The following is a 21,824-nucleotide window of genomic DNA, read 5'->3' on the forward strand; positions in this document are numbered from 1 at the left end:
TTTCTACATTCAAATTTACATCCAAACTAACTTGTCTCTCAATCCTACTGAACAAATTAATAATAACATTCACTCTTAACTTTCTCCTTTCACGCACTTCCAAACTAAGTCACCAAATTTAGCAGTTTCTCACTCAAATCATGTACTAGTGCTGTATCATCAACAAATAACAATGCACTTCCCAGGGTCTCTCATTCCACAAAAACTGTATACTCACCCCTCACACCATGACTCTTGTATTTACCTTTCTCAATCTCCCATCTATAAACAAACTAAACAACCAGGGTCACATCATACAGCCCTACCCAAGCTTCACTTGGAACCATTCACTCGCCTCTTTTCCTACTTGTTCACATGCCTTACACCCTTGATAAAAACTTCTCACTGCTTCTAGTAGCTTAACTCCTGTACCAAATACTGTATTCTTAAGAGCTTCCACAAAGCATCTCTATTAACTCCATCATATGCCTTCTCCAGATCCATAACTGCCACATACAAATCCATCTGTTTTTCCAAATACTTCTCAAACACATTCTTTACAACAAACATGATCCACATATCCTCTGCCACTACTGAAAACACACTGCTCCTCCCCAATATGATACTCTGTATATACCTTCACCCTTTCAATCAATCCCCTTCCATACAACTTACCAGGTATACTCACCAAACTTGTAACTCTGTAGTTCAAACACTCACCTTTATACTCCTTGCCTTTTTATGATAGCACTATACATGCATTCTGCCAATCCTCACCATGATACAATGAATATCCTTACCAACCAATCAACAACACAGTCACCCCTTTCTTAAAAATTCACCTGAAATACCAACCACTCTAGCCTCTGTATTGCATTTCATTTTACGCAAGGTTTTGACAACCTCTTTTCTCTTCATCAAACCACTCTCCATGTCTCTCTCACTTCGCATACCACCCTGAACATAAAACGCCCTAAATCTGCCAGTCTGTCATTGAATACATTTCAAAATCCTTCAAAATACTCACTTCATCTCCTCACTACCTGTTATCACTTCTTCTTCTGCCTCCTTCATCAATGTTCCCATTTATTCTCTTGTCTTTTGCACATTAATTACCTCCTTCCAAAACATCTTTTCAGTCTCCCTAAAGTTTAATGATATTCTTTCACCCCAAATCTCATTTGCCCTCATTTTCAACCCTTGTATCTTCTTCTTGACCTCCTGCTATTTTTCTCTTATATATCTCTCAGTCATTTGCACTCCTTCCCTTAAATACCATCCAAGCGGTTGGTTAATCTGGGAATGAATTCTACCACGCCAAGCATTATTCTAAATGTTTCTATAGTTATTCCATCCATGTTTCTCATTTTTCCAGGCAGTACACTGAATATCTGTTCTAGCTTCTTGGTTGAAATGTTATATATTTGGTATGTTCCATAGCATTCTTCGAGACATGATAACTTTGTATCTTCCCTGCTGAGGGAAGATACAACATATTCTAACATTCTAAAAGAGTAAACAGAAGAAGGAGTCATAAAGGGAGTGCTCATCCTCCTCGAAGGCTAAGATTGTGGTGTCTAAATGTGTGTGGATGTAACCAAGATGAGAAACAAGGAGAGATAGTTAGTATGTGCGAGGAAAGGAACCTGAATGTTTTGGCTCTGAGTGAAATGAAGCTTAAGGGTAAATGGGAAGAGTGTTTTGGAAATGTCTTTGGAGTAAACTTAGGGGTTGGTGAGAGGACAAGAGCAAAGGAAGGAGTAACACTGCTCCTGAAGCAGGAATTGTGGGAGTAGGTGACAGTGTAAAAAAGTAAACTCTAGATTGATATGGGTAAAACTGAAAGTGGACAGAGAGAGATGGGTGATTATTGGTGCCCATGCACCTAGTCATGAGAGGAAAGATCATGAGAGGCAAGTGTTTTGGAAGCAGCTGAGTGAGTGTGTTAGCAGCTTTGATGCACGAGACCAGGTTATAGTGAAGGGTGATTTAAATGAAAAGGTGAGTAATGTCGCAGTTGAGGGTTAAATTAGTGTACATGGGGTGTTCAGTGTTGTAAATCAAAATGGTGAAGAGCTTGTAGATTTATGTGCTGAAAAAGGACTGGTAATTGGGAATACCTGGTTTAAAAAAAATTATATACATAAGTATATGTATGTAAGTGGGAGAGATGGCCAGAGAGTGTTATTGGATTACATGTTAATTGATAGGCGTATGAAAAGGAGGGAGGGAACGAGGAGAAGAGGGAGACCAAATTGGAGGTGGAAAGATGGAGTGAAAAAGATTTTGTGTGATCGGGGCCTGAACATGCAGGAGGGTGAAAGGAGGGCAAGGAATAGAGTGAATTGGAGTGATGTGGTATACCGGGGTTGACGTGCTGTCAGTGGATTGAATCAAGGCATGTGAAGCGTCTGGGGTAAACCATGGAAAGCTGTGTAGGTATGTATATTTGCATGTGTGGACGTATGTATATACATGTGTATGGGGGGGGTTGGGCCATTTCTTTCGTCTGTTTCCTTGCGCTACCTCGCAAACGCGGGAGACAGCGACAAAGTATAATAAAAAAAAAAATAAATAAATGAAAAAAAGACTTTTGGATGTTAATGTGCTGAGAGGGGCAGCTGGAGGGATGTCTGACCATTATCTTGTGGAAGCAGAGGTGAAGATTTGTAAAGGTTTTCAGAAAAGAAGAGAGGATGTTGGGGTGAAGAGAGTGGGGAGAGTAAGTGAGCTTGGAAGGAAGACTTGTGTGAGGAAGTACCACGAGAGACTGAGTGCAGAGTGGCAAGAGGTGAGAGCAAATGATGTAAGGGGAGTGGGGCAGGAATGGGGTGTATTTAGGGAAGCAGTGATGGCTTGCGCAAAAGATGCTTGTGGCATGAGAAAGGTGGGAGGTGGGCAGATTGGAAAGGGTAGTGAATGGTGGGATGAAGAGGTAAGATTGTTAGTATAAGGGAAGAGAGAGGCATTTGGACAATTTCAGCAGGGAAGCAGTGCAAATGACTAGGTGAGGTATAAAAGAAAGCAGCAAAAGGTCAAGAGAAAGGTGCAAGAAGTGAAAAAGAGGGCAAATGAGAGTTGGCGTGAGAGAGTGTCATGAAATTTTAGGGAGAATAAAAAGATTGGGAATACCTGGTTTAAAAAGAGAGATATACATAAGTATACGTATGTAAGTAGGAGAGATGGCCAGAAAGCATTACTGGATTAAGTGTTAATTGATAGGTGCGTGAAAGAGAGATTTTTGGATGTTAATGTGCTGAGAGGTGCAACTGGAGGGATGTCTGATCATTATCTTGTGGAGACAAAGGTGAAGATTTGTAGAGGTTTTCAGAAAAAAAAGAGAGAATGTTGGGGTGAAAAGAGTGGTGAGAGTAAGTGAGCTTGGGAAGGAGACTTGTGTGAGGAAGTACCAGGAGAGACTGAGTGCATCTCTAATGGAAAAAGGTGAGAGCAAAGGACGTAAGGGGAGTGGGGGAGGAATGGGATGTTTTAGGGAAGCGGTGATGGCTTGTGCAAGAGATGCTTGTGGCATGAGAAGCATGGGAGGTGCGCAGATTAGAAAGGGTAGTGAGTGGTGGGATGAAGAAATAAGATTATTAGTGAAAGAGAAGAGAGAGGCATTTGGACGATTTTTACAGGGAAATAGTGCGAATGACTAAGAGATGTATAAAAGAAAGAGGCAGGAGGTCATGAGAAAGGTACAAGAGGTGAAAAAGAGGGCAAATGAGAGTTGGAGTGAGAGAGTATCATTAAATTTTCGGGAGAATAAAAAGATGTTTTGAGGATGTAAGTGCATAAGACAAGAGAACAAATGGGAACATCGGTGAAGGGCGCTAATGGGGAGGTAATAACAAGTAGTGGTGATGTGAGAAGAAGATGGAGTGAGTACCTTAAGAATTGTTGAATGTTTTAGATGATAGAGTGGTAGATGTAGGGTGTTTTGGTCGAGGTGGCGTGCAAAGTGAGAGGGTTAGGGAGAGTGATTTGGTAAACAGAGAAAAGGTAGTAAAAGCTTTGCGGAAGATGAAAGCTGGCAAGGCAGTGGGTTTAGATGGTATTGCAGTGGAATTTATCAAAAAAGGGGGTGACTGTGTTGTTGACTGGTTGGTAAGGATATTTAATGTATGCATGACTCATGGTGAGGTGCCTGAGCATTGGTGGAATGCATGCATAGAGCCATTGTACAAAGGCTAAGGGGATAAGAGTGAGTGCTCAAATTACAGAGGTATAGGTTTCTTGAGTATTCCTGGGAAACTGTATGGGAGGTTATTGATTGAGAGGGTGAAAGCATGTACACAGCATTAGACTGGGGAAGAGCAGTGTGGTTTCAGAAGTGGTAGAGGATGTGTGGATCAGGTGTTTGCTTTAAAGAACGTATGTGAGAAATACTTAGAAAAGCAAATGGATTTGTATGTAGCATTTATGGATCTGGAGAAGCCATATGATAGAGATGCTCTGTGGAAGGTTTTAAGAATATATGGTGCAGGAGGCAAGTTGCTAGAAGCAGTGAGAAGTTTTTATTGAGGATGTAAAGCATGTGTACGAGTAGGAAGAGAGGAAAGTAATTGGTTCTCAGTGAATGTTGGTGTGCGGCAGGGGTGCATGATGTCTCCATGGTTGTTTAATTTGTTTATGGATGGGGTTGTTATGGAGGTGAATGCAAGAGTTTTGGAAAGAGGGGCAAGTATGCAGTCTGTTGTGGATGAGAGGGCTTGGGAAGTGAGTCAGTTGTTGTTCATTGATGATACAGCACTGGTGGCTGATTCATGTAAGAAACTGCAGAAGCTGGTAACTGACTTTGGTAAAGTGTGTGAAAGAAGAAAGCTGAGAGTAAATGTGAATAAGAGCAAGGTTATTAGGTACAGTAGGTACAGTCAATTGGGAGGTAAGTTTGAATGGAGAAAAACTGGAGGAAGTAAAGTGTTTTAGATAAGGGGAGTGGATTTGGCAGCAGATGGAACCATGAAAGCGGAAGTGAATCACAGGGTGGGGGAGGGGGCAAAAGTTCTGGGAGCATTGAAAAATGTGTGGAAGGCGAGAGCGAGAAAGTTATCTCGGAAAGCAAAAATGGGTATGTTTGAAGGAATAGTGGTTCCAACAATGTTATATGGTTGCGAGGCATGGGCTGTAGATAGATTTGTGCATAGGAGGGTGGATGTGTTGGAAAAGAGATGTTTGAGGACAATATGTGGTGTGAGGTGGTCTGATCGAGTAAGTAATGAAAGGGTAAGAGAGATGTGTGGTAAAAAAAAGAGTGTGGTTGAGAGAGCAGGAGAGGGTTTTTTGAAATGGTTTGGTCACATGGAGAGAATGAGTGAGGAAAGATTGACAAAGAGGATATATGTGTCAGAGGTGGAGGGAACGAGGAGAAGTGGGGGACCAAATTGGAGGTGGAAAGATGAAGTGAAAAAGATTTTAGCGATTGGGGCCAGAACATGCAGGAGGGTGAAAGGCGTGCAAGGAATAGAGTGAATTGGTACAATGAGGTATACCTGGGTCGATGTGCTGTCAATGGATTGAACCAGGGCATGTGAAGCATCTGGAGTAAACCATGGAAAGTTTTGTGTGGCCTGGATGTGGAAAGGGAGCTGTGGTTTTGGTGCATTATACATGACAGCTAGAGTCTGAGTGTGAACGAATGTGGCCTCTGTTGTCTTTTCCTAGTGCTACCTTGCACACATGCAGGGGGAGAGGGTTATCATTTCACGTGTGGCAGGGTGGCAACGGGAATTAATAAAGGCAGCAAGTATGAATTATGTACATGTGTATATGTGTATATGTCTATGTATATATATATATGTATAAGTTCAAATGTATAGGTAGTTATATGTGCGTGTGTGGACATGTATGTATATACATGTGTATGTGGGTGGGTTGGACCATTTTTTGTCTGTTTCCTTGCACTACCTCGCTTATGCGGGAAACAGTGACAAAGTATAATAATGATAATAAAAAAAAGATTTTTGGAAGGAGGTAAATAAAGTGCGTAAGACAAGAGAACAAATGGGAACATCGGTGAAGGGGGCTAATGGGGAGGTAATAACAAGTAGTGGTGAAGTGAGAAGAAGATGAAGTAGGTATTTTGAAGGTTTGTTGAATGTGTTTGATGATATAGTGATATAGGTTGTTTTGGTTGTGGTGGTGTGCGAAGTGAGAGGGTCAAGGAGAATGATTTGGTAATGAGAAGAGGTAGTGAAAGCTGTGCCGAAGATGAAAGCCAGCAAGGCAGCGGATTTGGATGGTATGGCAGTGGAATTTATAAAAAAAAAAAAAGGGGGGTGACAGTGTTATTGATTAGTTGTTAAGGATATTCACTGTATGTATGGGTCATGGTGAAGTGCCTGAGGATTGGCAGAATGCATGCACAGTGCCAATGTACAAAGGCAAAGGGGATAAAAGTGAATGTTCAAATTACAGAGGTATAAGTTTGATGAGTATTCCTGGGGAAATTATATGGGAGGGCATTGATTGAGAGGGTGAAGGCATGTACAGAGAATCAGATTGGGGAGGAGCAGTGTGGTTTCAGAAATGGTAAAGGATGTGTGGATCAGGTGTTTGCTTTAAAGAATGTATGAGAGAAGTACTTAAAAAACATGTGGATCTGTATGTAACATTTATGGATCTGGAGAAGGCATATGATAGGGTTGATAGAGATGCTTTGTGGAAGGTATTAAGAGTATATGGTGTGGGAGGTAAGTTGCTAAAGGCAGTGAAAAGTTTTTACCAAGGATGTAAGGCATGTGTACGAGTAGGAAGAGAGGAAAGTGATTGGTTTCCAGTGAATGCTGGTTTGCAGCAGGGATGTGTGTTGTCTCCATGGTTGTTCTATTCATTTATGGATGGGGTGGTTAGGGAGGTGAATGCAAGACTTTTGGAGAGAGGGACAAGTATGCAGTCTGTTGTGGATGAGAGGGCTTAGGAAGTGAGTCAGTTGTTGTTCCTTGATGATATAGCACTGGTGGCTGATTCGTGTGAGAAACTGCAGAAGTTGGTGACTGAGTTTGGGAAAGTGCGTGAAAGAAGAAAGCTGAGAGTAAATGTGCATAAGAGCAAGGTTATTAGGTTCAGTAGGGTTGAGGGACAAGTTAATTGGGAAGTAAGTTTGAATGGAGAAAAACTGGAGAAAGTGAAGTGTTTTAGATATCTAGGACTGGATTTAGCAGCGGATGGAAGCACAAAAGCGGAAGAGAGTTACAGGGTGGGGGAGGGGGTGAAGGTTCTGGGAGCGTTGAAGAATGTGTGAAAGGTGAGAACGTTATCTCAAAGCAAAAACGGGTATGTTTGAAGGAATAGTGGTTACAACGTTATATGGTTGTGAAACATGTGCTATAGGTAGGGTTGTACAGAGGAGGGTGGACGTGTTGGAAATGAAATGTTTGAGACAACAATGTCAGGAATTAACCTTTCTGTTTTTTAGAATACACTCAAATAATATCAAGAAAAGGAGTCATAGAACCAGATTCAGGAAAAAAATATTTCAATCTTGGATTTTGCAAGTATGAAAGATACTCCTCAAATGTGAATAGGTTTAAGACCTAAAGCATTCAACGGTTATAATGTGAATCAATATGCCAATTCAGTTTATTCCAGAGAGTGATTCAGAATGCATGGATGTTATCTATCAACACGGAGGATGCATTCCTGTCAATCCCAAATTTTGGTATTTCTAACCTTTCAAAATATGGTACCAAGCCTTCAGTTTTAAGGCCATATCTCTCAGCTAGAGGACTGGCTGATCTGGGCAGTCTCTTCAAATGTGTTTGGGATTCTGAGAGTAGGTAAGATGATTCAGCAAGCTTGGTTCCATGTAAAAGAGTTTTGATTCCCTTCCAGATGATGAGGTGATAATGCTTGATCTGGGATATCAAAGACAAAGAATGGGGATGCATAAAAGAATCCAGATCACATCAGTATATCACAGGTAGAGAAGTGGAAAAAATAACTGGCCTGCTCAACTGTGCAGCAACTACAGATCCAGTTGGTATTAATAATGAATAGAAAAAAATTTTCTTCTGAAGCTATGAAAAAGGATGTCCAGCTGTGATCAGGGGTGCTGAGCAAAAAGTTCCAGTGGAGGAATCCCTCGGTGCCATTAATAAAGATTCACACATATTCACCTGAGCAAGGATAGGGGTTCCATATGAAGGTAGTGATGAACTACTGCAGAGAGTGGTCTCAACCACCGGCATTGGTCCATTTAATATAAAAGAATGGGCTGCAGTGTACACTGTTCTCAAGAAAATGAAGCCAAAAAAGATACATCATTACAACTCCTTTCTGAAAAATGTTAGTTGTCATGCCTCAACAGAAGGGAAATGACTTGTTCCAGGCCCCTGCACACATGAACATTCTCAAAACAACATTTTCTTCCCAAAAGAAATCAGTTTCTTAAAGGAACTCACATAAAGGAAGCCCAAGAAATCATAGCAGATGCTCGAATCTAGTTACCTCCCATGGAATCGTGGACTGGGAATCATTCAAGTGAAATTTATCACTGGGGATCCATCTAGAGGTGGATCTACTTGCAATGAAGGGAAACTAAAATCAGTTGATTTACATGTTTCCTTTTCTAGATGCTTCTACAGGTGCAGCAAATATTTTTTATTTTGACCTGGAAATGGAAAAGTCTATCTTTTTCCTTTCAAAAGCATTCTTTTAGTGCTTTGAAACAAACTGGACCACTATTCAGGTCAAAAGGTTGAATTAACCTTAATTTCTAAAGTTATCTAACAAGTACAACAGTCCACTAAAACTTACTAATTTGAAATTATCCCTGATGATTTGGCCAACCAATCTGGTAGTAGGTATATGTGAAAGTGTTAATTCACTGCTTTTGTACATTGGTTCAGGTACTAGAATTGCTGGACTTAAGTTGATTTTTCACCACTGGGTGAAGAAATAAATCCATCTGGCATACTTTGACATGTGCCGATAGGGGAATGAGAATGGGAAGATTAACATTAGAGCAATCATCAAACGAGACAGATGAGAGCTTCAGGAAAAAACAATTATGATGACTTCACATTAATGCTTTATAACGCAAGCATTACTAAATAAAGCAAGATATGACCTGCCTAAAAGGGAAACACTATATCTAATCTTGGAATTTCAATTCAATGAAAAATAGCTACAAAAAATTTGAAAGTCCACCTCCAGAAAATTTCAAGCAAATAACACCACAAGAAAAACTGCTGTATTTAGAGCTGATACACAAAGGCTTAAACAAACAAATCAAGAAGTTTTTATCCCATAAAGTTTAAGGGATAATGCATATCAAGCAGTCACTAAAAGTTTTGGGCATCTTAAATGTGGGCTTTCTAAACAAATCTTTATGGTAAAAACATGGTTCCCAGATTGCAACATTACTGATGAATTATAAGATGCAATCATCTCTGATCTGAAGAAAAGCTTATTACAAGACAGGAATTAGACATTTTGGTGAAAGATGTAAAAGCAGATATAAGTTCCCAGGATATATGGCTGGTGAAGGGGATTCATTGTGAATCATCCTGCCAAAGAGGTAGCCAAACATGCTGAATAAGGAGCAGCTGAATTAAAAACATCACTGCCATATTCCCTTTCCATATATATGTCACACAACTTTCAAACTAATAATGAGTATATTTCATCACCGAATAGTTCAGTATCTATTGCACACTTGATTTGTCAAAAAGTTAGGTGTTGCAACTTCTACCTTATGTAAACCTTACATATACTTTGAAAATTAGTTAGAGATCTAAGTACAGGTGCACCATCAAATTTCCGGCAACTGATAGTTCGGCACCTCCTTTAGTCTGGACAAAATTACATGAGGGTACTTGAAATTACCACAGCCACCAGACTAGTTTACTGGGCAGCCACAGATGATGTGTGTAGGACGCGCTTATTTACATTCTTTACACTGCATTTGTTGGTGGTGATACTGCAATTCTGTGAGATTCTTAGCTTATTTTGCTGAAATTTAACCATAGCTATGGCTTCTAAGACATATGAGAGTGTCAGTCATGGTGTCAAACATAAACACCAGTCCATATTGATCCAAGATAAAGTAGAACTGTTGAAAAAAATGGACCATGGTGTTTAGGTGCATAAGCTGTGTGACATCTACAGTATTGGTTCATCAACTGTTTATGATATAAATAAGCAAAGGGAGAAAATATATAAATTCTATGCAGACAGTGATTCCAAAAAGCAAATGACGATTAGAAAAACTATGAAAGATGGCAGGAGTACTGAGCATGATCGAGTGATGATGGAATGGTTTCGACAGCGTCGGAGTGATGGAGTGGACTTGTCAGGTAGCATGATAATGGACCAGGCTAAGTTGTTCTATAAAGAACTTAAATTACAATATGAGCATGACTATAGTGAAAAATGGCTTCAAAGATTCAAGAAGCCTCATCCAATTTCCATGAATAAAGTGTGCGGAGAAAAGCAGTCTGCAAACCATGAAGGAGATGCCAAATATGTGGAGAAATTTGCGAAACTCGTAGCTGACAAGCACCTCAGTCCTGAGCAGGTGTATATTGCAGATGAAACGGCATTATTCTGGCAATGCATACCTAGGAAAAAACTAACAACAGAAGACGAAGAAAACCCCACAGGATTCAAACAATCTAAGGACAGACTTACCAACTTAGGGTGCTCAAACATTCAATATTTGTTTAAGTTAAATTTCTAGCAGTCCATGGTATACTTTAGACAAATGGAAGATATATAATTAGTGGGTTAGAGGTGTGCTGATGAGTTATTATTACATGACCACAGTTGGTCAAGCAAAATGGTTAATCTTGTAAGGCTCTGGAACCAAGAGTGCCAGAAAATCGGTGGTGTACCTGTATAACTTCTCTACAAAGTTAAGGATAAATGGGGTAACTGGTTTTTATCATGTGAAGATGTGGCTGAGAAGAAATTAGCACTAAATGCAGTGGTTAAGCTTTAACATGTTTCTTTAAACATAGAAAACACATTCTCCTTTTTTTTCAATGAAAAACAGAATATTACAATAATTCTTTTTCTCTGAACTTCTTGTTTGGTTAAATTTTCTTGAAATCTTTGAATTAGTCTGAATCAGACCCAGTTTTGATATTAATAAATAGTACCTGAAATTTCACTAAGAGTGAAATTCTTAACTAACTTCTCAATACTAAGAGTTTCAAGGTTGACTGGAAAACTTCAACTATTCAGAGGGATGAAAAAAATCCATACCTTTATTCTTCTCCAATGAGACTGGGTGTGTCCTTTCAGGTTAGGAGTCAGTTTATGAAGAACCTCAGTAGGTGGAGCGATCAGCTCTATTCATAACACTACCAAGCAATGTTCAGTATCTAATCTGCCACTTGTCATTTCATCACTGAGGAATCATAGAAAAATATAATCAAATCAATTAACTTATCTATGCTGCAACATAAAAATCAAACATTTGACAAAAACAGTTTTGAACCTGAAAAAAGCCATTTCTTCCTATTGGCAAGGCCAATTAGCAAGGAAAATGAGATATGGATAGCCCATCTTTCTTGGAAATACATGATGATGTAAATCTATTATCTTTCCCAATGAGTAGGATCACCTTGCACTCAGCAATGCCCATCATGGTAGTATCTCCAGAAGACAAATGCTTATGTGTCCAAATAAATAAAGTTCTCTCATTCTATGATTATTATTATAAACAAATATCATTGTAAGACTGAAATCTTTTAATCTGTTCCATGCATACACTTGCAAGAAAGCTTGTCATGATTAGAAGTCAAAGTCATTTCACCTACAAGGAAGCCACATAAACCTGCACTCATTAAGCCCTGCCAACACTTTGAAATTCCTTGACTGTAATTTGGATTACCAGTGCTGATACCATAACATAAAATGCTGAGTTTCTTTCTAATAAGACTGATGAGCTTATCACCTACTCGGGTCAGTTGTGGAAGGTAATGCTGCCAACACAGAAGCTCGAAAGTGTTCTTGAAATGTCCTTTGCAAATAATCATGAATTTTTCCATAATCTATGTATCATGAGTGTGGTGCAGATTAAAGGCTATTCTATCACAAGGATTTGTATCCATCCCACTTCAGTGCTAAGTTTCCTTAGAAGGTGGAGGCAATGATAGCTCACTCTTTCCAAGTTGCCTTTATCCTTTATTATGTGCTGTATCATCTATCCTATTCCCCTTACAGAGATACACTATAATTAACAATCTAATTAACATCTCAGGTTACCTTACAGTTAGGTACCCATGTGCATAGCTATTGCTATGTGAAGATCTTTATGAAACTGACACCATGGATCTACAGGAGCATCCTTCTGTGTTTATCACAAGTAGCAGACTTTGTCACATAAGTCAAAACAAACCCTAATTCTAATTAACATGGCTGACCAGACAAACACCCTCAGCCAAAATGATCCTGCAGTCATGGCATAAAGATCAGTAATATCCAATACTATCCCAGTACTTGGGTCTAACTGTCAAAACAGGCTATTTACCAACTCCAAAATATGTCCCTGAATTGCTAAGTGTGGATGACACAGAAACTAAATAGATAGTTATGCCATCACGGAAGCATCATATCACTCCTTTCATATGGATCTATGAGACTATATCCTGCATTAAGAAACTGATGCATAAGTGAGACCAGGGCTTGTATCACAAAAACATTGCCCTTTGTTTGGCATTCCATAACTAAGTTAATCATAAGATATATTCTGTACATCTCAGGTACCTGAAACAATCCAAAGTATACCAGTGGCATGGAAAACTGAGCAGTCTGAAAAGGCACAGAAAAATGAAAAACTTGAGCAGTCTGACAAAGCAGTCTTCCTTCTTTCCCTAACGTAATCTCATTCCTCCGATAAATATGCTACAACTTATTGACGATAACTTTGCCGCCATCTGCCAGACACCCTCTTCTCATTTTGATGCCATCTACATCTTAACCTCACTCCCTGCATCAACACACGAACTTAAAAGTCTTAAGCCAACTATTCATCCTCATGAAAAAGTGCTCCATTACACCCAGTGAACTCTTACCTATGAACCTCCATAAGTGGCTTTTCCCTGGACTAGCTAAATTCCTTTGTTCCATCATTAATGTCTCTCACTAAAAATCAAAATGCCTCACAGATAGGAAGATATGAATTTCCCCTAAAGCAACATCAAGCCCCAAATCTCTCAGTGCATTACAGCTCGTTACCATCACCTCTATTCCTAGATTACTATGAAAGTTTTGCAGTCATCTAGGCATAATCACATAGTGCAAGTTTCATAGCTACTCCAGTTTAATAATACATGGTCTTCACCATCTACTCTCTTGTTTGCTATTTAAATCTTATATATCTAATCAACTATCATATAATCATCAACAAGGTCATAAACCTTGGGCTGCAAAGAAATCCTATTGTTCAGGATGCAGATTTCCTTCATAAGCATCATCCAGCTGAATGCTTCCAAGTGGGTCATCTTCACCTTCAAGTTCCTCACCTGTGGCATCCCAAGAACACAAACATGAGTTTCTTGTGTTTTCGCATCCTTACAACTTAGTCCCGATGGATGCACCTGCCTAATGGAAATATGTTGTTGACTCTGCCATTAGTATCAGTGATGACGACAGCTCTCCCAATATTTCCACCTAAAACAACACCCTTAACAGCCTCTAGAAAAGAACCACCATTTTACCATCATGCAAACTAAGACCATAGTCATGTACATCAGCCTTGTTTTCAATCATCATCCCCTTTTGTTTTTCACTAGTTCGTAGTCCCTTCCAGGGAAAATGTCAATACCATCATCAAACTTCCAGCTATCATCTCTACTTTCTTTGTTCATATCCATTTACTAAGGTTCCCAGTTAATGGCATCATTAAGTCTAATTCCTGCAAACAAAATACTTTTTTATCCTTATTACTTGTGTATTACCCTCACAATCACTTTGGTGATTAAATCAATGAGAATTGTGCACTATCACTCATCTATCCTTGGCATCACTCATTCAGAATTATCAAATTTCTTCCATCACATCCAATGGATCATGATATAAGTCTCAACTCCATGATCTATCAAGACTTGTTTAAAGTATCTCCTATGTGATGAGAAATGTAGTAAAATTTTCATGGTTATCATCAATATTTCTATCACTTTCACAGCACTTATAGGTAGAGTAGCCAAAACACTGGCATTTATGTTGTCTTTTACAACTGTTGTAGTAAGCTGGCATTGCCAGACTGTGCCTGCTTGTGAATATTCCAAGAGAAAACAGTCACCTTTACCAAGATTGTATCATCAGAGTACAATTTTGTAGACAAACTTCTTACTCCAAAGGTGTCTATTCTTTCCCTGCTAATGGTTTGAGTGTGGCCTTGCAGTTGCAGGAATCGGTCCTGGGGTTACATAATAGTGATGTAGCGAGTCCTATTGCTTTCAAGACGCAAATAAGATTTTTGCTCATCAAATCAACTTAACACTTCCAACTTTAAATCTAAAGTAAATCAATTTATGGCTATTCTCTATGATAATTAAGAGCTATGTTCTTATATCCTTTAAATAACCACATGTTCATATTATGTCCTTTGAATCGTTCACAATAATTGGTATTCATCACGGTACCAATGTCTAAGTACGCATCCCTCTGACAATTTCATTTTGTTTATAACCTACACAATCAATTCTATGATTACATCAATGAGAATTGTACTTTTCATCACTCTCCTCTATTTTGAGGAGATGCATGCTTTATTTCATCTTATGTTACATCAACAGATAAGTATCAATAACATCACTCATTCTGTGTTTTTTTCATCATTACAGTGCTATTTCTATTACTGTCACTTTCATAGCACTTACAGGTATAAAAGCCTGAGCACTTGCTTTTGTTTTGCCTAATATATCAATATTGCTGCAACAGTAGCCACAGCAAAACAACTTGCTGTAAAATGACACTTGGAAACTTTCACCCACACAGACCAAGTGCTAATAATACCAAGGGACAATGACCCCAATGTGTAGCAAACAAATGTTGTCACATACCTGAGGGTGCCCTGTATTGCTATAGGGATCTGTTCTCCATGAAAAGAAAATGAAGGAGCTCCTTCAAAGGCAGAAAATTCTGTCTCTGTCTCAGAAATGTCTCTACTCAGGCCTCAACATGCACTATATGCTAATATTTTCAGTTAGTATATATCTAAGTATCTAATCATGTAGATATGTTTATTTTCTGCACTAATTTATTTCATTCTTTTGTCTTCGATACTTATTCAACTTAAAATTTTCTTTGTTCTGCAATGATTTATTTAGTAATCATGTCATTCAGGAATAGATCCTCAATTCATAACATTACACTTATGGGAAAAACATATTCAGTTTACACATTTTTCAATTAACAGTCATGTCTTCAGGATCACATCTCTAGCATTCATCAAAAACTACCTGAATATTATCATTATTGCAGCACAAAGGAATAAAAAGATAATCATAATTACTTTCATACTTGTGGACCATTTCCTACATAAGAAGGCAGCACCAAGAACAGAACAATCTCATTCGCACACATCTACACTCCAGCTGTCATGTATGATGCACCAAAACTAGAGCCCCATAAGCCCTAAAGACCTTTCCATGTCTTCCACTGACTGCTTCAAATGCCCTGGTTCAACCAAATGACAATACGTTGTCCCCCTGTGTGCCACATCACTCCAATTCACTTTATTCCATGCATGTCTCACATCCTCCTACATACTCAGGCTCCAATCCCTCAAAAGAATCTTTCATTGTGTATGTCCATTTCATCCTACGTCTTCCTGTTCTTGTTCCCTTCTTTTTTTACATGTCCACCCTCTCAGTTCCTTCTCATTCATCCCCTCCATATGTTTAAACATTTTCAGCACACCTTCTCCAGCTCCCTTAACCATACTTTTTCGATTTACTTTCAACTTTCTCCTCTCTCACACACTTCCTAACTCCAGCACTAACTTTCTTGCTGTAGTCTGCTACCAGAGTAGGATATCCACAAACAGCAACTGAATCACCCCCTAAAGGATTGTTACAGACATGTCCCTCTCTCCAAGACCCTCAAATTTATCTCTCTCACCACTTTATGCATAAATAGGTTATCATATAAATAGTATTAAATGGTATCTTCAATTATTATAATCATTATAATTAGTAGTATCATAATCATTATCATTAGTGGTATCACTATTAAAAAAATCCATTCTTAAAGTTTCCATGTCAGCAATATCTTTTATGAACAATATGTATTTTAATGCCAATTTTTTACAAAAAATGAGCAAGTTTTCATTTTGTTTGATCCAAAGTTCACTTCACCTTCATGGCCATGTTTGTTTTGGTTTGTTGGCATGCATTCCACTTGTTACCACAAAGATGTCATTGTTTATAGTCAGTGCTTACATGTGATCATAATTTCATCAGATTTTCTGTAGATATGGCAACCCCAAAGCATTCAAGATGTTTTTCATCTAATGAAGAAAACCCAGTGAAGAAGCATAAGAAAATGTTAGCATTAGAAGAACACAGGAGCTACTTAAAGGGCATGGTGAGGATGATGTTATAACATTAAAGAACATGTGTACAGTGGATATGAAGTTGAGAGCTAACTACAGCAAAATATACAGAAGTTAAGTTTCCAGTGGTAGAAGAAACAGAATAATGTTGGTTATCAGTAAAGCCAAAAGCCAAATATCAGTGCCTCAAAGTTCTAAAGAGATTTGTGTGAAATCATAGCAGATACACAACCACCAGCTTTTTAAGTGAAAACTGCAGCTTGCACTGGTGAACTGTACTTTTTATTTGTTATTAATAAGTGAAGGCATGTACAGAGCATCAGATTGGGGAAGAGCAATGTGGTTTCAGAAGTGGTAGAGGATGTGTGGATCAGGTGTTTGCTTTGAAGAATGTATGTGAGAAATACTTAGAAAAGCAAATGGATTTGCATGCAGCATTTATGGATCTGGAGATGGCATATGACAGAGTTGATAGAGATGCTCTGTGGAAGGTATTAAGAATATATGGTGTGGGAGGCAAGTTGTTAGAAGCAGTGAAAAGTTTTTATCGAGGATGTAAGGCATGTGTACGTGTAGGAAGAGAGGAAAGTGATTGGTTCTCAGTGAATGTAGGTTTGCGGCAGGGGTGTGTGATGTCTCCATGGTTGTTTAATTTGTTTATGGATGGGGTTGTTAGGGAGGTGAATGCAAGAGTTTTGGAAAGAGGGGCAAGTATGAAGTTTGTTGGGGATGAGAGAGCTTGGGAAGTGAGTCAGTTGTTGTTCGCTGATGATACAGCGCTGGTGGCTGATTCATGTGAGAAACTGCAGAAGCTGGTGACTGAGTTTGGTAAAGTGTGTGAAAGAAGAAAGTTAAGAGTAAATGTGAATAAGAGCAAGGTAATTAGGTACAGTAGGGTTGAGGGTCAAGTCAATTGGGAGGTAAGTTTGAATGGAGAAAAACTGGAGGAAGTAAAGTGTTTTAGATATCTGGGAGTGGATCTGGCAGTGGATGGAACCATGGAAGCGGAAGTGGATCATAGGGTGGGGGAGGGGGCGAAAATTCTGGGAGCCTTGAAGAATGTGTGGAAGTCGAGAACATTATCTCGGAAAGCAAAAATGGGTATGTTTGAAGGAATAGTGGTTCCAACAATGTTGTATGGTTGCGAGGCGTGGGCTATGGATAGAGTTGTGCGCAGGAGGATGGATGTGCTGGAAATGAGATGTTTGAGGACAATGTGTGGTGTGAGGCGGTTTGATCGAGTAAGTAACGTAAGGGTAAGAGAGATGTGTGGAAATAAAAAGAGCGTGGTTGAGAGAGCAGAAGAGGGTGTTTTGAAATGGTTTGGGCACATGGAGAGAATGAGTGAGGAAAGATTGACCAAGAGGATATATGTGTCGGAGGCGGAGGGAACGAGGAGAAGTGGGAGACCAAATTGGAGGTGGAAAGATGGAGTGAAAAAGATTTTGTGATCGGGGCCTGAACATGCAGGAGGGTGAAAGGAGGGCAAGGAATAGAGTGAATTGGATCGATGTGGTATACCGCGGTTGATGTGCTGTCAGTGGATTGAATCAGGGCATATGAAGCATCTGGGGTAAACCATGGAAAGCTGTGTAGGTATGTATATTTGCGTGTGTGGACGTATGTATATACATGTGTATGGGGGTGGGTTGGGCCATTTCTTTCGTCTGTTTCCTTGCGCTACCTCGCAAACGCGGGACAGAAAAAAAAAAAGTTTTTCATTGCATAACAAAAAGGTTCAATGCCAAACACTTTAAATTTCATGTTTTAAATGTCAGGGATCAAGAATGCTTCCACATTTTTCCCTCTGAAACCATTGTTTTAAATAAAGATTTGCATACTACTTTCCAAGAAATTATCCTCCATTTGAAAACTGGGATGGTTGTATTATAAAATCATGTTGGCAGTAAAAACCCATAAAAGCTTTTTTAATAAAAAAAAAACTAATTTTTGATAATGTACCTATTCATTATAATATCAAAATCCTATGATACAGAGTAAAAAGAAAGTAGAGGATAGAAAGATGGTCATGATGGAAAAGGAAGGCATGTTCACTAGCCTCCTTGTATGAAGATATAGCTTTTCACTACCCCCAAAACCTGTATTCTTTCAAACTGGATTCTGCCAGTAAGGAAAATGAATGCCTTGCTAAATAATGGAGAAAGGGGCAAACTTTTGATCTTGCTCTAGGAAAGGTGTGGAGAATGCAGAATTCTTAACAGATAGTCAACATAATGTAAGTCCACTCAATCAGAAAAACCAGTCAGATAAGAAACCTCATCAGGCCTTTCTGGGAAATTCTGAAGAATCTCTTGTAACTGAATCAATCTATGGAGCAGATTGTTCAGGTTCTACCAAAAGACACCTGTAGCTTCCTCTACACAGCCTAATGGGTGTCGCTGAGGGAGTTGTTGGATTTACTTGCATTATGGCTCAGAAAGCTTTTCTTTATAGCTTCAAGGTCATGAAGAAGAATTAGAAAAATTCATGCAATGTCAAGACAAAAGACTGTACTGAAGTTTGAAGATTATTTCTTATGAGTAAATATTCATACAAACCAAAAGTTCCTTGTTAAGAGTGAGATGGTTGAAATTAGGAATACGCCTATTTCAAAACAGTCCTGAAAGATTTTTTCCTTCATTTCATATAAGGGAAATGGTTCCAGAACAGAGCCCTACAGTACTCTGCTGGCAATCTCAATCAATTTTGAGAAGGCTCCTCCTGTTTTTTGCCATCTAACTGTATTCTTTTGCTTTTTCCCATTCATTCATCATGTCTGATGAATACCCCACAGAATTCCACCTTTTAAGTTTCTTTGCCTGCCTAATTACCTCCTAGCTAGATGACTCTAAAGCAAACAGCCATAATTGGTTGTCCCCTTATGTCTTGATTACAACCACAAATTTGTCTTTCCTCACAGAAATTGCATCTCAGAAATCCTTTATTCCATTAAGGGAATTTTTCCACCAAAGACGTCTACCCCTTAATCTTGCTTCTTAATCAGCCACCCACACAGAACTAAGCCCAGGTACAAACAGTTCACTGTACCTTTTCTTTTGTCTAATACTGAGCTCACCCTTGTAAAAAAAAAATTTATTATAAATGACCTTTGTTCCTCAAAAATACTTTGTCTCTAATTTCTCTACATGAAGTAATCCATTTTCTCTTCGATATTTTTCAGTACCTTACAGATGGCTCATCATCAAGACTGGTCTGCAGTTCAACTCAGCTTACAGTCTTCTTTCCTTAAGACTGGTAAGATGTCTGCCCTTTTACACAAGATGAGAATCAAAGGGAAGAGAGGATTCAAGAGGAATTACAATCACAGCAATTATGTACAACCAATAAATTCTCTGAAAGAATATATTGGAAAAAGATGCTCTATAATCAAAATATAGACCAGTGCTATATTTGTTTCAGTAAAATTTATAATGAAATCAAATCAAGGGTACCACTGGTTGTAAATAAAAAAGGGGTAAAAAAAAAAAAAAAAGAGAACCATGTCTTAAGAATGAATGCCATAAAGCGAGAGTTTAGTGATGTACAATGGAATATATATAGACAACACTGTATAGAGAGAGAGACAACATTGTAGCTAGCCAACATTTGCAGGGTATGAGACAATGTTCATTAGTGGCAATCAATATGTCAAAGAGTACCTAATCAGGCTAAGGGATCTAGAAGGAAGAACTACTGAGATGATGAGGAAACATCAGATGAATGATGCTTAAAGTACTTTCACAACGGAGAACACTAATGCATGAGGGGATGGAGATGTCTTATGTAGTACTGAAACTGAAAAAGACATAACCAGACTAACAAAACATCATGAATGTTATCAGATCCTGATGAACTACCTCTAAATGTGCTGGAAATATTGTTCAAGAGGTCACAAGAGGAAGATGATTTCCAAAAAGGGTGATATTCATGCCTGCATTCAAGTAGTGTGATCAGGATATTGAACTACAAACTAATCTCTCTAACAAGATTGTCTGTGCAACATTAGAAAAGATAAGTAGGATGCAAAAGGATGACTATTTGCATAGGAAAAAACCTAACTAGAAGATAACAGGTTCCAGAAAATGGAAGCCATCAACCACAAATCTCTTGTGTATCTGTCTTAAACCAAAGACGGATGGGAAAACCTGTATTCGTGCATTGCCAAAAAGCTTTTAACAATGTTATCACATTGGAGGCTGATTAAGAAACTGAATCTACAACCAAGAATCAGCAGCAGACAACTTCAGTGAATGGAAGATTACCTTAGTCGAAAGAGCAAAGGAAACAGGGTTAGAGGAGCATTCTTGAAATGGAATGGGGTCACTAGTAGTGTGCCACAGGGCTGGGTCTTTAACTCACTGCTATTCCTGTATATGACTTGCTTGTGGGAAAGGACTCTTACGTTTGGAGATGCTGCTGAGGTCATGAAACATGCAAAGAATTACAAAGACATCAACTTACAAGGGGACCTAAACAAACCTCAGAGTTGTAAAATAAATGGTTGATAAAGATCTAACTCGAGTAAGTGCAATGTAATGGGATGGAAAAAGTGAAAGGAAGCCTCAATACAAGAAAAAAGCTACTGTAATCTGTATATGGACAAGACCTAGAATAATCTAACCCAGTCACTAAAGCTCTAAATTAGAACTGTTTAGTAGGCAACCTGACAGCTGGCATAGAGTGCATTTAAGTATATGCTTAAGCAAAATGTTGGTAAACTATTCACAACATACATTACACTAAAACTGGATTACGCTTCTCAGGTCTGGTCACTGCGCCTACAGTACAAAACTTAAATGAGAATCAAAAGAGGGTAACTAAGATGGTATCCAAATTAAGAGAGCTGACCACCAGACAGCTAAAAATCAGCCAACCATAAAGGAAATATGAGACTGAGGTGACTTAATTACAGTCTTCAAGTTCCTAAATATGCTGGATGATGTGAACAGAGAACAGTTCTTCAGGAGATGCAATCAAATACAGAGTCTTAACAAGAGATTAAGCAAGAAGATTCTCAGGGAGGATGTGAAGTAGTGGATGGTTGGAACAGACTAAGTAATTGAACCATAAATGCCAAGGGTTTACGGATGTTTAACAAGCTGACTGATGGTACAGAAAGTTGAGTGATGGGGTCCCACAAGTGCAGAACTATCTCCTTCCATGCTGTCCAAATAAGTAATTGTTTTTCCCTTTACACAAACACAGGGATACAAACACACACACACACACACACATAATATATTTATCTTTTTTATTTTGCTTTGTCGCTGTCTCCCGCGTTTGCGACGTAGCGCAAGGAAACAAGACGAAAGAAATGGCCCAACCCACCCCCACACAC

At 38.8% G+C, this 21,824-nt stretch overlaps 1 protein-coding gene across 7 annotated transcripts in view; it reads right to left on the minus strand.

Moving 5' to 3' along the window:
* The window catches only part of LOC139767113 (tigger transposable element-derived protein 4-like), a 102,888-nt gene that overhangs the window by 23,543 nt on the left and 57,521 nt on the right, over window positions 1-21,824 (minus strand). For 5 of the 7 annotated variants that reach the window (XR_011716997.1, XM_071696102.1, XM_071696104.1 and 2 more), the window contains one exon: window positions 11,188-11,332. The exons of 1 other annotated variant lie outside the window; for it this stretch is intronic. The gene's annotated coding sequence lies outside the window, so the exon portion shown is untranslated. Of the gene's footprint in view, window positions 1-7,650; window positions 7,836-11,187; window positions 11,333-21,824 lie in introns of all 7 variants that reach the window. One more of the 7 variants, XM_071696107.1, reaches the window with a different exon arrangement.

Source organism: Panulirus ornatus, chromosome 59 (genome assembly GCF_036320965.1).
Source record: "Panulirus ornatus isolate Po-2019 chromosome 59, ASM3632096v1, whole genome shotgun sequence".
NCBI classification, from domain to species: Eukaryota; Metazoa; Arthropoda; class Malacostraca; order Decapoda; family Palinuridae; genus Panulirus; species Panulirus ornatus.